Genomic DNA, 17,592 nt, shown 5'->3' with positions numbered 1-17,592 from the left:
AGCTTTTTGCTTCTGAACAGTTTTGGCATCTCACTTTATCCATTGAAGCTCAGAGTGATTGGCATCTATAGGAACTTAGAATTCAGATAGTGTTATTGATTCTCCTATTTCAGTGTGATGATTCTTGAACACAGCTATTTTATGAGTCTTGGCCGTGGCCCTAAGCACTTTGTTTTCCAGTATTACCACCGGATACATAAATGCCACAGACACATAATTGGGTGAACCTTTTAGATTGTGACTCAGCTTTGCTAAAGTCCCCAATTAGAGGTGTCCAGAGTTCTTAAGCATACTCTTCTTTTTGCCATGGACCTTGACTTTAACCGCTCAGTCTCGAGTTTTCACTTGACACCTTCACGCCACAAGCACATGGTTAGGGACAGCTTGGTTTAGCCGCTTAGACCAGGATTTTATTCCTTTAGGCCCTCCTATCCACTGATGCTCAAAGCCTTGGGATCCTTTTTATTTGCCCTTGGCTTTTGGTTTTAAAGGTTATTGGCTTTTTCTGCTTGCTTTTTCTTTTTCTTTCTATATATTTTTTTTTCTGCAAGCTTTGTTCTTTGCTACTTTTTCTTGCTTCAAGAATCATTTTTATGATTTTTCAGATTATCAATAACATGTCTCATGTTCATCATTCTTTCAAGAACCGACATATTTAACAGTCTTAAACAACAAATTCAAAAGACATATGCACTGTTCAAGCATTCATTCAGAAGACAGAAAGCATTGCCACCACATGTTATTAATTAGAATTTTTCTTATTAAAAACTCGAAATTTTATTGCCTCTTATTCAAAAGATCTACTATTTTATTCATGTTTGCTGATGATGAAAAAAATAGACTATAACTTAATTGGAGATAAAATCAAAATAGATACTAATTACTACTATATGACTCCTAAGGTAAACTTCTATAAGGACACTGTCACAGAGTTAAGGCAGAAATTGGAAATTAACAACCTTTATTCTGGGGGAACGGGGGTTCCTCTAATCCTTGGGGGTGCTTGGTCCTGCAAGAGAAGACTTTTGGCACTTCAATTCCCTTAAGTCACGCCCTTGCTCTTCTTGTTCTTTAAACATATAGGTCAGCATTTGACTGTGTTCCTTCTGTTCTTTTATTATTTGCTCCATAGCTTCCCGTATCTTGGTAACAGACGTCTCAAGATACTCCCAGTATTCAGATTGAGGGATCTCTGGGAGGAATTCCTGTGCTCTCTTCTTGATGGGATCATCCTGTGCTTGTTGTTTTTCCATTGATGCTTTGGTGATTGGCTTCTCAACTGAGATATACTCTGTTATTCCCATCCTTACTCCAGCGTCCTTGCAGAGCAGAGAAATCACGCTTGGATAAGCCAACCTGGCCTCTTTAGAATTTTTGTTAACAATTTTGTAGAGTTCAGCTGAAATCAGCTGATGAACCTCCACTTCCTTTCCCATCATGATGCAATGGATCATCACTGCTCTTTTAACTGTGACTTCAGAACGGTTGCTAGTAGGCAACAGAGAATGCCCAATGAAGTCTAGCCATCCTCTAGCGACTGGTTTGAGATCCTCTCTCTTGAGTTGATTTGGGACACCCTTTGTGTTGGTGGTCCACCTGGCTCCAGGGATACATATGTCCTCTAGAATCTTATCCAGGCCCTTGTCTGCTCTCATCATCCTCCTGTTGAAGGAGTCTGGATCATCTTTCAGCTGAGGTAGCTTTAAGATCTCCCTGATCCTGTCAGGGTGGGTATGAACAATCTTCCCTCTGACCACGGTCCGATAGTCATAGAGAGCAGTTCCAGATAGTTTCTACTTGTCAGTTTGCCACATATTAGCATAGAACTCCTGGACCATGTTCCTTCCCACTTTCGTTTCAGGATTAGCTAGGACTTCCCAGCTCCTGATTCGAATTTGCTCCTGGATCTCCGAGTATTCATCTTCTTTCAGATCGAATCTAACTTCCGGGATCGCTGATCTCAGACCCATTATTTTGTTATAATGGTCCGAATGTTCTTTAGATAAGAACTTCCCTTGATTCCAAAGTGGTTTTGGAACGCTCTCTTTCTTGCCTCTTGGAGTGGGTTGTTTTCCTTTGGTGGCCATGATCTTAGTGATCGCGGATAAACACACCAAACTTAGAGGTTTGCTTGTCCTCAAGCAAAAGAAAAGAAAGGAGAGGGATGGAAGGAGAGCTAGGTGCAATTGTTGATGGAGGAGGAGGGAGGCCGAACCCATATTTAAAGGGATGGGGGGTGGGTTTTCGAAAAATTGGGAAAGATATGATAAAAAGATTGATTTGAAAAAGATAAGATAGAGGATATAATTTAAAATTGAGAAGATATGATAGATTTTTGAAAAAGATAAATCTAGATTTTGAAAAAGATAATAAGGAGATTTGAAAAAGATATTGATTAGTTGAAAAGATTTTAGAGTGAAAAAGATAGATTTGTTTTTAGAAAAGATTTGAAAAGAGTTGGATTGAATTTGGAAAGATGGATTTTTAGAAATCAGGGTTCTTAACATATTTATGTAAAAATCATGCATTAAAACATAAAATTTGAAATTAGAATGGAAAAATGTGTGGAAAAATGAATTTGGCTCCTCCTTGCCATCCTGGCGTTTGAACGCCCAAACACTGCCTGTTTTAGGCGTTCAGCGCCCAATTGCTGCTCTCCTGGGCGTTCAACGTCCAGCTGTTGCCATTACTGGCGTTCAACGCCCAGTGGGTGCCCATTTCTAGCGTTGAACGCCCAGATTGCTACCATTACTGGCGTTTTCTTGCCAGTGAGCTTGTTTTCTCTGTTTTGTGTGCCGAGGTCTTCTGTAAATGATTCCTCACTTTAGTGTTAGTGAACTTTATATAAACAAATAAAAATAAAAATAAAAATAAAAATAAAGATAGGGCAAAATGCTTAGAGGATTGTTGCCCCATGGCTGGGTTGCCTCCCAGCAAGCGCTTCTTTATTGTCTTTAGCTGGACCTTGCTGAGCTTTTAATCTAGCTTCAGCCTTGAGCATTCTTGCTCAATGTTGCCTTCAAGATAATGCTTGATTCTCTGTCCATTGACAATGAACTTCTTATTAGAATCAATATCTTGAAGCTCCACATAACCATATGGTGATACACTTGTAATCACGTATGGTCCCCTCCACCGGGATTTCAGTTTTCCGAGGAATAGCCTGAGTCTAGAGTTAAACAACAGGACCTTCTGTCCTGGTTCAAAGATTCTAGATGACAGCTTTCTGGCATGCCATTTTTTTGATTTTTCTTTATAAAGCTTGGCATTTTCGAAAGCTGTGAATCTGAATTCCTCTAGCTTATTTAGCTGGAGCAATCGTTTTTCTCCTGCTAATTTGGCATCAAAGTTTAGGAATCTGGTTGCCCAGTAGGCCTTATGTTCCAGTTCCACGGGCAGGTGACATGCCTTACCATACACGAGTTGGTATGGAGATGTCCTTATAGGGGTCTTGAATGCTGTCCTGTAAGCCCACAGAGCATCATCCAAGCTCCGTGCCCAATCCTTTCTACGGGTATTTACTGTCCGTTCCAGGATTCTCTTTAATTCTCTGTTAGAGACTTCAGCTTGCCCATTGGTTTGTGGATGATATGGAGTGGCCACCTTGTGGCGAATTCCATACCGAACCATGGCAGAGTAAAGCTGTTTATTGCAGAAGTGAGTGCCCCCATCACTGATTAGTACTCTAGGGACACCAAACCTGCTAAAGATATGTTTCTGGAGGAACTTCAGCACTGTTTTAGTATCATTGGTGGGTGTGGCAATAGCCTCAACCCATTTTGATACATAGTCAACTGCCACCAGAATATAAGTGTTTGAGTATGATGGTGGGAAAGGTCCCATGAAGTCAATTCCCCATACGTCAAACAACTCAATTTCCAAGATTCCTTGTTGAGGCATGGCGTAACCATGAGGCAGATTACCAGCTCTTTGGCAACTGTCACAGTTACGTACAAACTCTCGGGAATCTTTATAGAGTGTGGGCCAATAGAAGCCACATTGGAGGACCTTGGTGGCTGTTCGCTCACCTCCGAAATGGCCTCCATATTGAGATCCGTGGCAATGCCACAGGATCCTCTGTGCTTCTTCTCTAGGCACACACCTACGGATAATTCCGTCTGCACATCTCTTAAAGAGATAAGGTTCATCCCACAAGTAGTACTTTGCATCAGTAATTAATTTCTTCTTTTGTATCCTGTTGTACTCCTTGGGTATGAACCTTGCAGCTTTATAGTTTGCAATATCGGCAAACCATGGTGCTTCTTGAATGGCAAATAAATGCTCATCAGGAAACGTCTCAGAGATCTCAAGAAAGGGGAGGGACGTCCCTTCCACTGGCTCTATCTGGGACAGATGATCAGCCACTTGGTTCTCTGTCCCTTTTCTGTCTCTTATTTCTATATCAAACTCTTGCAGAAGCAATACCCATCTGATGAGCCTGGGTTTTGAATCCTGCTTTGTGAGTAGATATTTAAGAGCAGCATGGTCACTATACACAATCACTTTTGATCCTACTAAGTATGATCTGAACTTGTCAATGGCGTAAACCACTGCAAGTAATTCTTTTTCTGTGGTTGTGTAATTTTTCTGGGCATCATTTAGAATGCGACTGGCATAATAAATGACATGCAGAAGCTTGTCATGCCTCTGTCCCAATACTGCACCAATGGCATGATCACTAGCATCACACATTAGCTCAAATGGTAACGTCCAGTCTGGTGCAGAAATGACTGGTGCTGTGACCAGCTTAGCTTTCAGCGTTTCAAACGCCTGCAGGCACTCTGTGTCAAACACAAATGGCGTGTCAGCAGCTAGCAGATTGCTTAGAGATTTTGCGATCTTTGAAAAATCCTTTATAAACCTCCTATAGAATCCTGCATGCCCCAGAAAGCTTCTGATTGCCTTAACAATGGCAGGTGGTGGTAATTTTTCAATTACCTCTATTTTTGCTTGATCCACCTCTATTCCCTTGTTTGAGATTTTATGCCCAAGAACAATTCCTTCAGTCACCATGAAGTGACACTTTTCCCAGTTTAAAACTAGGTTGGTCTCTTGGCATCTTTTCAGAACAAGTTTCAGGTGATCAAGACAGGAGCTGAATGAGTCTCCATATACTGAGAAGTCATCCATGAAGACTTCCAGAAATTTTTCCACCATATCAGAGAAAATAGAGAGCATGCATCTCTGGAAGGTTGCAGGCGCATTACATAGCCCAAATGGCATCCTTCTATAAGCAAACACTCCGGATGGACATGTGAATGCTGTTTTCTCTTGATCCTGGGGATCTACTGCAATCTGGTTATAGCTTGAGTAGCCATCCAAAAAGCAGTAATAATCATGACCTGCTAGTCTTTCTAGCATCTGGTCTATGAATGGTAAAGGAAAATGATCCTTTCTGGTGGCTGTATTGAGCCTTCTATAGTCAATACACATGCGCCACCCTGTAACTATTCTTGTAGGAACCAGTTCATTTTTTTCATTATGAATCACTGTCATGCCTCCCTTTTTTGGGACGACTTGGACAGGGCTCACCCAGGGGCTATCAGAAATAGGATAAATAATCCCAGCCTCTAGTAGTTTGGTGACCTCTTTCTGCACTACTTCTTTCATGGCTGGATTTAGCCGCCTCTGTGGTTGAACCACTGGTTTGGCATTATCCTCCAATAAGATTTTGTGCATGCATCTAGCTGGGCTTATGCCCTTAAGGTCACCTATGGACCACCCAAGAGCTGTCTTGTGTGTCCTTAGCACTTGAATAAGTGCCTCCTCTTCCTGTGAATTTAAAGCAGAGCTTATGATTACTGGAAAAGTGTCACCTTTTCCCATAAACGCATATTTCAAGGATGGTGGTAATGGCTTGAGCTCGGGTTTAGGAGGTTTCTCCTTTTCCAGAAGAAATTTCAGAGGCTCTTTCATGTCCTCTGAATCCTCTAAATCAGGCTGAACATCTTTAAAGATGTTTTCCAACTCTGATTCAAGACTCTCAGCCATGTTGATCTCTTCTACCAAAGAGTCAATAAGATCAACATTCATGCAGTCTTTTGATGTGTCTGGATGCTGCATGGCTTTGACAGCGTTCAGCTTGAACTTATCATCATTGACTCTCAGGGTTATTTCCCCCTGTTGGACGTCAATGAGGGATCGTCCAGTTGCTAGGAAGGGTCTTCCTAGAATGAGAGTAGCACTCTTGTGCTCCTCCATTTCCAGCACAACAAAGTCAGTGGGAAAGGCGAATGGCCCAACTCTGACAATCATGTCTTCAATCACGCCTTATGGGTATTTAGTAGAACCATCAGCAAGTTGGAGACATATCCGGGTTGGTTTAACTTCTTCAGTTAAGCCAAGCTTTCTGATAGTGGATGCAGGTATTAGGTTAATGCTTGCCCCAAGATCGCATAAAGCTGTCTTGGTGCAATTACCTTCTAATATGCATGGTATCAGAAAACTCCCAGGGTCTTTAAACTTTTCAGGAAAGCTTTTCAGAATGACTGCACTGCATTCTTCAGTGAGGAGAACTCTTTCTGTTTCTCTCCAATCCTTCTTATGACTCAAGATCTCTTTCATGAACTTGGCATAAGAAGGTATTTGCTCAAGTGCTTCTGCAAATGGAATCTTTATTTCAAGAGTCCTAAGATAATCTGCAAAGCAAGCAAATTGCTTATCCTGCTCCTCTTTCCGGAGTTTTTGAGGATAAGGTATCTTGGCTTTATATTCTTCAACCTTAGTTGCTGCAGGTTTATTGCCTACAAAAGTGGTTGAAGAAGCCTTTTTAGAGGGGTTGTTATCAGCATTTGTGTGTGTCTGATCCCTCACTGGCGATTGAGTGCCAGAGTTAGAAGCTGGAGTGAAATTGGACGCCAACTCCTTGTCTGATCCTGGCGTCTGAACGCCAGAACTGTGCCCATTTTGGGCGTTCAGCGCCAGGTCTTGCCCATTTTGGGCGTTCAACACCAGATCCTTGCCCATTTATGGCGTTGAACGCCAGTCTTGCCTTGTTTCTGGCATTGAACGCCAGTCCTGAGCATGGTCTGGGCGTTCAGCGCCAGCCTTCCACCAATTTTCTGGCGTTTTAGTTCCAGAATTACTTTTCCCTGGGCTCTTACTGTCCTCAGGTGAATTTTGGGTGGTTTGCTCATTTCTTAGCTTTTTGCTGCCTTGAGGTGGGGTATTTAATGTCTTCCCACTTCTTAGTTGAACTGCTTGGCATTCTTCCGCTATTTGCCTTGACAGCTGCTGCTTTGTTTGCTTAAAGTGTTCGTTCATATGTATATTAGCCATCCTTGTCTCTTGTAACCTTTCTTTGAATTCGGCTAACTGCTTTGTTAGAAAGTCCAATTGCTGATTGAATTCAACAGCTTGTTTTACAGGATTGAGTTCAGCAGTTGCTGTCTTAACCTCTTCTTTCATGGAAGAGTCATTGCTTAGGTACAGATGCTGATTCCTGGAAACTGTATCAATGAGCTCTTGAGCCTCTTCAATTGTCTTTCTCATGTGGATAGATCCACCAGCTGAGTAATCAAGAGACATCTGAGCTCCTTCTGCAAGCCCATAATAGAAGATGTCTAACTGAACCCACTCTGAAAACATTTCAGAGGGGCATTTTCGTAGCATCTCTCTGTATCTTTCCCAGGCATCATAAAGAGATTCATTATCTCCTTGTTTAAAGCCTTGGATGTCCAGCCTTAGCTGTGTCATCCGTTTTGGGGGAAAGTACTGATTCAGGAATTTTTCTGTCAGCTGTTTCCATGTCTTTATGCTGGCCTTAGGTTGGTTATTCAACCACCTCTTAGCTTGATCTTTTACAGAAAATGGAAACAGTAATAGTCTGTAGACATCCTGATCTATTTCTTTATCATGTACTGTGTCAGCAATCTGTAGAAACTGTGCCAGAAACTCTGTAGGTTCTTCCTATGGAAGACCGAAATACTGGCAACTTTGCTGCACCATGATAATGAGCTGAGGATTCAACTCAAAGCTACTGACTCCAATGGAGGGTATGCAGATACTACTCCCATATGAAGCAGTAGAGGGGTTAGAATATGATCCCAGAGTCCTCCTGGACTGTTCATTTCCGCTTAGGTCCATGATGGAGAAAGGGAGATGATGTAAAATAGAAAAAATATTTTTATTTATTTATTTATATATTTATTTCGAAAATAAAATAAATTAAAATAAATAAAAATTGAGTGAAGATTTTCGAAAAACTGAGGAGAAAGAAAGTGGTTAGGAAGTTTTGAAAAGGATATGATGATTTTGAAAAAAAATTTAAATTTTGAAATAAAAATCTGAATTTTTAAAAATATATTTCGAAAAATTGTTTTTAAAATAGAGAGAAAAGATATTTTTTATTTTTAAGAGGAAAGAGAAAAACAATAAGATAGCACAAGATTTAAAATTTTTAGATCTAATGCTCCTTATTTTCGAAAATTTTGGAGGGAAAACACCAAGGAACACCAAACTTAAAAATTTTAAGATCAAGACACAAGAAGAACTCAAGAACACTTTGAAGACTCACAAGAACACAAGAACATGAAGGACGAACACCAAACTTAAAATTTTTAGAAAACCAAAATAAATTTTCGAAAATTTTAAGAAAAATCAACAAGAAAACACCAAACTTAAAGTTTGGCACAGAATTTAGTAGAAAAATTATTTTTTTTTTTTGAAAAAGATTTTAAAAATAAAATAAGGATTCTAAAATTTTAACACGACAATAATAAGAGACTCTAAACAAAAAAGGAGAAATTTTTCCTAATCTAAGCAACAAAATAAACCGTTAGTTGTCCAAACATGAACAATCCCCGGAAACGGCGCCAAAAACTTGGTGCACAAATTGTGAATCACACTTTTCACAACTCGTACCACTAACCAGCAAGTGCACTGGGTCGTCCAAGTAATACCTCACGTGAGTAAGGGTCGAATCCCACGGAGATTGTTGGTTTAAAGCAATCTATGGTTATCTTGTAAATCTTAGTCAGGAAGTCAATTATGTTTATCAGTTGAATTACGAATAACCAAGAGAGCATAAATTAAAGGTTACTTGTTATGCAGTAATGGAGAATATGTTGGAGTTTTGGAGATGCTTTGTCTTCTGAATCTCTGCTTTCCTCTGTCTTCTGATTCACACACGCACGTCCTCCTATGGAAAGCTGTATGTAGGGGATCACCATCGTCAATGGCTACATCCCATCCTCTCAGTGAAGAATATGCTCACATGCTCTGTCACAGCACGGCTAATCATCTGTCGGTTCTCGATCATACTGGAATAGGATTCTTCATCCTTTTGCGTCTGTCACTAACGCCCAGCACTCGCGAGTTTGAAGCTTGTCACAGTCATTCGATCATTGAATCCTACTCGGAATACCACAGACAAGGTTTAGACTTTCCGGATTCTCATGAATGCCGCCATCAGTTCTAGCTTATACCACGGAGATTCTGATTAAGGAATCTAAGAGACACTCATTCAATCGGATATAGAACGGAGGTGGTTGTCAGGCACACGTTCATGGTTTAAGGAAGGTGATGAATGTCATGGATCATCACCTTCATCACAGTTAAGCGCGAATGAACATCTTAGATAGGAACAAGCGTGTTTGAATGAAAAACAGAAATACTTGCATTACTTCATCGAAACACAGCAGAGCTCCTCACCCTCAACAATGGAGTTTAGAGACTCATGCCGTCAAAGAGTACAAAGTTCAGATCTAAAATGTCATGAGATGCAAAATAAGTCTCTAAAAGTTGTTTAAATACTAAACTAGTAGCCTAGGTTTACAAAAAATGAGTAAACTATGATGGATGATGCAGAGATCCACTTCTGGGGCCCACTTGGTGTGTGCTGGGGCTGAGATTTAAGCAATTCACGTGCAGAGGCCATTTGTGGAGTTGAACACCCAGTTTTTGTGCCAGTTTGGGCGTTCAACTCCAGCTTTTGATCCTTTTCTGGCGCTGGACGCCAGAATTGGGCAGAGAACTGGCGTTGAACGCCAGTTTATGTCGTCTATCCTCGTACAAAGTATGGACTATTATATATTTCTGGAAAGCCCTGGATGTCTACTTTCCAACGCGATTGGAAGCATGCCATTTCGAGTTCTGTAGCTCCATAAAATCCACTTTGAGTGCAGGGAGGTCAGAATCCAACAGCATCAGCAGTCCTTTCTCAGCCTGAATCAGATTTTTGCTCAGCTCCTTCAATTTCAGCCAGAAAAATACCTGAAATTACAGAAAAACACACAACTCATAGTAAAGTCCAGAAATATAAATTTTTCCTAAAAACTAATGAAAATAGACTAAAAACTAACTAGAACATACTCAAAACTATATGAAATTAACCCCAAAAAGCGTATAAAATATTCGCTCATCACATACCAATGGTGCAAAATTTGCAACAATGGGGAAGAGAGTGGGGAAGGAGAGATAATATAAATTTATGTCAATGCAAAAGTAATACAGATATAAAAGATTGGCATTAATTTAAATAATATTACTCAATCAGAATTAAACAAGTCACTAAGCACCAAGAGAATACCAGAAAAGATGTAACAGTTGAATAAGAACATTTGAACACCAATGGTAAAATAATAAATTTAGAAAGGAAAAATAAAAATATGCAATGAATGAAAGTATGCAAATAAATAAAATAAAATGAAAGTGAAGGAAAATAAGAAAGGAAGAAGAAAGAAATAAGAAAAGATAAGAAAAATAAGGATTTGGAGAAGAAAAGATAAGATATTTTGGCAATTTAGGGTAAGCTGTGCGGCGCAAGTGATGCGGACGCGTGGGTGACGCGTTCACGCGAATTGTGCTTATTCAGATTGACGCGGTCGTGTGACACGTTTTATACTACTGGCGCGAGGGCAGCCTTGCGCTCGCACAACTCTCTGTTCAAAATCTTATTGTGCCAAATTTTGGGTGACGCGATCGCGTGGGTCATGCGATCGCGTGAGTCATGCGATCGCGTGAGTGGCTAATATTGGGATATGATGCGGACGCGTGGGGCACGCGTTCGTGTGGTAAGGACTGTGCGTCTAGCGCCAGTTCAGCACCACTCTAGCACAACTTTCGGCTATGCACCCTTTTCACGTCGATTACCAGGTCACGCGGCCGCGTGGGTGATGCGGACGCGTGGGAGGCCAATGTTCCCCCATGACGCGGACGCGTGGGAGACGCGGTCATGTGGATCAATTTATGCCAAAGGCATGCCTCCAGCCACGCTCTCGCGTGACTCTCTGTTCACTTTTCTTTTCTCCTAATGCACTTGTGACGCGGACGCGTCGCGTGCGTGCTTTTTTTTTTTATATACATGAAAAATGCAGAATGTAATGCTAATATGAATGTTATGCAAAACTCCAGGTTTAATACAATAAAATAAAATTCAAAAACAAACAAAACTAAATAAAATTATAGTTGAAAAAGGAACGATCATACTATGGTGGGTTGTCTCCCACCTAGCACTTTTAGTTAAAGTCCTTAAGTTGGACATTTAGTGAGCTCCTTGTTATGGTGGCTTGTGCTTGAACTCATCCAGGAATCTCCACCAATGTTTGTAATTCCAGTAGCCTCCGGGATCCCAAACAAGGCATGTAAAGTCCTTGAGCAGTTTTAAACAGGTTCTCAGGCTTCTAGTGTGCTGAATGTCAGAACAGACTCCAGGATCCCAAACCTTGCTTTTGCACCCGTCTTCTTGTTGATCATCATGATTCCATCCGAGTGGCAGGTAATTGAAATTCTCACTGAGACATCCAAACAGCTTCCTAGACCCATTCAGTTGAGCTCTACACCAACCTTTGCGTTTAAACTTAAAGCTTCCAACCATAATGAACCTTGCAGGACAATTCTTACCACTGGCCATCTTCCTCTTACTCTTAATGCCACAAAGAGCTCTAAGTTGACCATCCATCTTCAATAGCCCATATTCAAGTGGAATTAGAAAGCTAAGGGATATGAATTTTACCCACTTGAATGTTGTGAAGGATGATGGCAGCTTAGGGGGAGGGGTCTCTAATGAACTTGCAAGCTCCACTCCCTTGTGCTTTTTGACAACTTCCACCTCTTTGCATACTTCTTTAATTTCAACCTCTTCCTCTTGGTAGCTTTCTTCCAATTCAATCTCTTCTTCATTACTTACCAAGGGCATGGGAGGCTGTGCTTTTTCTTCTTTACTCTCCATCTCTTGACCAACCTCTTCCAAGTCTTCAACTATGATATGCTCTGGAGGTTGTACACCCTCCTCAACATCAATTGCAACCGTCTTGGAAGGAGGTTCTATGTCTTGACTTTCCCATGGAGGTTCAGCATCTCCTAAGTTTGCAACTACTACTTCTTCTTCAATAATTCCGGCTTCCTCCACTTGTTCCAGTATAAATTCATGCTCCTTACTGTCCACCGGAGTTTCTAATGTCTCCTTCATGCTACGTTCTTCATTAGATTGTCCACATGAAGCCATGGGGGTTCCTTGAGTGTCTGAACGTCGGGAAGCTAATTGATTTATTGCTTGATTCAATTGATGAAGTGTGGCATTAAATTTTTCAAATGTTTCCTTGAGTTTCTCCGTTGATTCTTGGGGTGATGGATATGGACATGATGCATAGGGAGGTGGTGGTTCTTGGGAGTAATTGGGTTGGAATTGGGGTGGTTCTATATATGGTTCATATGGTTCATAAGGTGGTTGGTATGGTGGATGAGGGTTAGGATCATATGAAGGTGAATGGTGGTAGTTGGCTTGTAAGTGTGGTGGTTCAAAGTTGTGTTGAGAAGGTTCATAGGCATATGATGGTGGTTGTTGATAGTTCATTGGAGGTGGTTGTTGCATGAGGGTTGATCAAATCCTTGTGGCTCCTCCCATCTTTGATTGTTCTAACCTTGATGCCTGTTCTCATTGTAATTTCCTCTTCCTGCAATATAATTGTAACCAGACTCATAGCCAAAGGGGTGAGAGTTTATAGTACCAAATAAAAATTAAAAAACAAAAATAAAAACAAATTTAGATTAAAAGGTTATTGAAATTTAAATAATGAATTTTGAAATTTGATTTTTGAAAGAAGATAAGATAAGATTTTGAAAAAGATATGATTTTTGAAAAAGATTTGAATTTTGAAAATTGAAATTTGAAATTTGATTTTTAAATTTTGAATTTTTTGAATTTAATGAAGAAAGAGAAAAACAATAAAATGACACTAAACTTAAAATTTTTAGATCAAAACGAAGAAAACAACTAAGAACAACTTGAAGGTCAAGATGAACACGAAGAACAACTTGAAGATCAAGATGAACACCAAAAACAAACTTTTGAAAAAAATTTTTAATAACTAAATGAAAACCAATAACCTCTTAATTTACAAAAAAGCAAAAATAAAAAAAATAAAAACAAGTAAAAAGCAAATATTTACAATAACCTATAATAAGGCACACGTTTGCAATTCCCCGGCAACGGCGCCATTTTGAAAGAACTGGAGATTGATGGTTTAGAAGTTACAGTAAACTCTCGTTGCAAGTATAGTTACTAAACCAAGCAATCAACCTTTCTTACAAACGTTTGGTTGTCACAAGTAACAAATCCCTTTAAAATTGATAACCAAGTATTTAAACCTCGGGTCGTCTTCTCAAGGAATTGCAGGGAGGTATGTTCTTATTATTGGTTATGAGTTTGTAAATTTGGGGGTTTTGAAAGTAAGGAAGCAGTATGTTGAACAATAAGAAAAATAGTAATAATAAAATAAACTCTTGGCAAGGTATAAGAACTGGAAGTCCTATCCTTATCAATTGTGATGAGAATTGGATTTTAATCCTACTTAGTCAACCTTTACTAAAGCAAAGGTAAGTCAAGTGGGCTGAACTAATTTGATGCCTCAAGTCCTAGTCTTTCTTTTGGAAAGGCTAGAGTTATTGGAACTCAAATTAATCAGCAACTCCCAATTTCAACCACTGTTTTATTTGACAGCTCAAGCGTCACCAATTACTTAACCAAAGCCAAAAGAAAAAAATTCAAATTATTTATATCATAAATAAAAGAGAGTAATCATAAATCTGAAATATCTCAAATTGCATTAAGTAAAGAAAATCAATCTAAACATAAAGTGTTCATAAACTAAATTGATAAAATAAATAAAAGGAACATTGAACCTGATAAAAAGAGACAATCATGAAGGCAAGAGAAATCCTAAATCCTAATCCTAAGAGAGAGGAGAGAACATCTCTCTCTAAAACTACATCTAATCCTAATATTGTGAATTATGAGTTTATTATGAATAGATGCATTCCCCCACTTTATAGCCTCTAATCTATGTTTTCTGGGCTGCAAACTAGGTCAGAAACAGCCTAGAATTCGCTGGTTGCGAATTCAAAACATGCTGATTTTTCGTCACTGCAATGTGTCCGTGTGGAGCACGCGTTCGCGTCGCCTATCGTCACAGAAACTATTGCATATTATATATCAAATCGAAGCCCTGGACGTTAGCTTTCCAACACAACTGAAACTGTGTCGTTTGGACATCTGTAGCTAAAGTTATAGCCATTTGAGTGCGAAGAGGTCAGGCTGGACAGCTTAGCAATTTCTCCAACTTCTTGTATTCCTTCCACTTTTGCATGCTTCCTTTCCATCCTCTGAGCCATTCCTGCCCTGTAATCTCTGAAATCACTTAACACACATATCAAGTCATCTAATGGTAATAAGAGAGGATTTAAACATAGGGAACTTAAGGCCAAAGAAGCATGTTTTCAATCAAAGCACATAATTAGGAAGGCAAATGTAAAACCATGCAAATAGTATGAATAAGTGGGTAAAGAATTGATAAAAACTACTCAATTGAGCACAAGATAAACCATAAAATAGTAGTTTATCAAAGACGACCCGAGGTTAAATACTTCGGTTATCAATTTTTAAGGGGTTTGTTACTTGTGACAACCAAAACGTTTGTAAGAAAGGACTTTTGTTGGTTTAGAAGCTATACTTACAACGGAAATTTATTCTGAATTCAAGACCATGCAAAAGTTCCTCTCTTCAAAATGGCGCCGTTGCCGGGGAATTGCAAATGTGTGCCTTATTATTGGTTATTGTAAATATTTTTCTTTTACTTGTTTATTTGTTTTAGTTCTTCTCTTTTATTTCTATTTAGCTACTATGAACTCTCACCCCTCTCGCTTTGAGTTTGGTTCTGAATTTGTTGAAGGGAGTAGAAGCTATAACAGGAATATGCATCAAGGTCTAAGAAATCAAAGATGGATGGAGCCAAGAGGATCTGATCAACCCTTTCGGCAACAACACCTTCCAAGATATCATGGACAAAGACTATTCTACAATGCATACCAAGCTGATAGATATGGTGGACCTCCTGGTAGTTACCAACAAGCCCCACCCTGTGCTTATAGACCATCCTCTCAACATAACTTCGAACCACCACACTCACAAGCTTCTTTTCACCATTCACCACCGTATGATCCTTATTTACCCCAATTTCAATCCAATTACTCCCAAACACCACCACTTCTCTATGTACCATGTCCATATCCATCACCTCAAGAATCATAAGGTCACCTCAAGAAAACAGTAGATCAACTTCATACAACCCTTCATCAGCTGGAGCAAGCAATACATCAATTATCTTCCAGACGTTTAGACACTCAAGGAACTCCAATAGCTTTATGTGGAGAATCTAATGACAAACGTAGCATGAAGGAGACACTAGAAATCCCAGTGGGCAGTAATGAGCATAACTTTGTTCTGGAACAATTGGAGGAAGCTCAAATTATCCAAGAAGAAGAAGTACTGATTGAAGATTTAGGAGATGCTGAACCTCCATGGGAATCTAGAGTTGTGAAAAATTCCGTCAATGACGTTACAATTGATGCTAAGGAGGATAGTGCACAACCCACAAAGCAGGTATTTTATGAAGAACTAGACGGAATAACCCAAGACGCAAGTTTCCTTGATGATGATAGTCTCAAGTCAAGTTCCCCTAGTAATGAACTTGCATCCGCACGTGAATTCTCTGAGATTGAAGAACCTTATCCAAGTGAATATGAAGATGATGTCGAGGTAGATTTCTCTCAACCTCCAGCTTATGACTTGAGTGATGAGCAAGACATAGAAGACTTTGATCAGGACGTAGTTGCAATTGAAGAATCTTGTAAAGAAGTGGAGGAATTCACAGAAGATTACAAGGGAGTAGAGCTCACAGAACCACTGGAAACACCTATCCCAAGGCCATTACCGCCCAATACAAGCTTCAAGTGGGTACAATCCTTAACCTTTATCTTTACTTTTCTGCTTGAATATGGTTTGCTTGAAACAGATGGCCAGCTTAGAGCTCTCTGCGGCTTTAAGAGTAAGAGGGAAATGGCTCGTACTCAGAGCTGGTGCGCAAGATTCAATAAGGTTTCACGCTTCAATTCGAAGTGCAAGGATTGGTATCAAGTTCAATTGAATGGGTCTCGGAAGACGTTTGGTCATCTTGGTGAGAATTTAATTCCTAAATTGCCCGGATGGAAAAAATATATATCAAGACAAAGACGGACTTAAAAGCAAAGTTTGGGATCCTGAAAAATATTCTGATATTCGTCACCCCGGGAGCCTGAGAATCTGTTTGAAGCTGCTCAGAAGCTTTACATGCCTAGTTTGGGACCCCGGAGGCTGTTGGCATTCCAAACATTGGTAAAGATTTCTGGATCAATTTAAGCATAAGCCACCATAACAGGAAGCTCATCCAATGTCCAACTTAAGGACTTTAACTAAAAGTGCTAGGTGGGAGACAACCCACCATGATATGGTCGTTTCTTTTTCAGTTTTAATTCGTATTGTTTGTTTTTATATTATATTATTTTTCATTGAACTTGAATATTATTCATTAGCATTTCATACCGCATAATTTCATAATTGCATAATTGCATAAAAAAAAGGGCGTGCGACGCGACCGCGTTACTCACGTGAACGCGTGATCTGGAAATTAGCGTAAAGATCCAACGCCCAGAAATCTGGGCTGGAATCGTGCGGCTGTTGTGCGTTTAGCACAAAACAGCTCACGCGTTCGCATCCATCACGCGAACGCGTCACTTGCAAAATACCCATCCCACGCGAAAGCGTGAGCGACGCGTCCACGTCGCGTGGATTGCATAACACCCTAAATAGAGACAAAGAGTTGCGCTGAAACGACGCTGGAATTGTGCGTTTAGCACAATTTTCAGCGACGCGGTCGCGTGCCTCACGCGACCTCGTCATTCATCTTTTACCCATTCCATGCGATTGCGTCAACCACGCGACCGCGTCAATCCTATTTCACCCTAGCCACGCGATCGTGTGCCCCACGCGTTCGCGTGGATTCAAATTCATTAACCCCCAGTGACACAAAACCCTACCCCCATCGCGCCCCCATTCTCTTCCCTCCCAACCCCCTCTGTTCCCCACTCCAACACCACCACCCCAACCGCCTCTGACCGCCGCACCACCCCCAACCACCCGAACCCACCGCTGCCCCCACCGCGGCCAGCCACCGCCACCCCGACATCACCACCGCGACGCCCACCACCACCACCCTCACCCCCTTCCTTCCTCCTTAACCCCCTCTCCACCATTACCCCAACCCGAAACCCCTACCACCG

This window comes from Arachis hypogaea, chromosome 19 (genome assembly GCF_003086295.3).
Source record: "Arachis hypogaea cultivar Tifrunner chromosome 19, arahy.Tifrunner.gnm2.J5K5, whole genome shotgun sequence".
Taxonomy (NCBI): domain Eukaryota; kingdom Viridiplantae; phylum Streptophyta; class Magnoliopsida; order Fabales; family Fabaceae; genus Arachis; species Arachis hypogaea.
The sequence above is the reverse complement of the archived record's forward strand: the minus strand, read 5'-3'. Positions refer to the sequence as shown.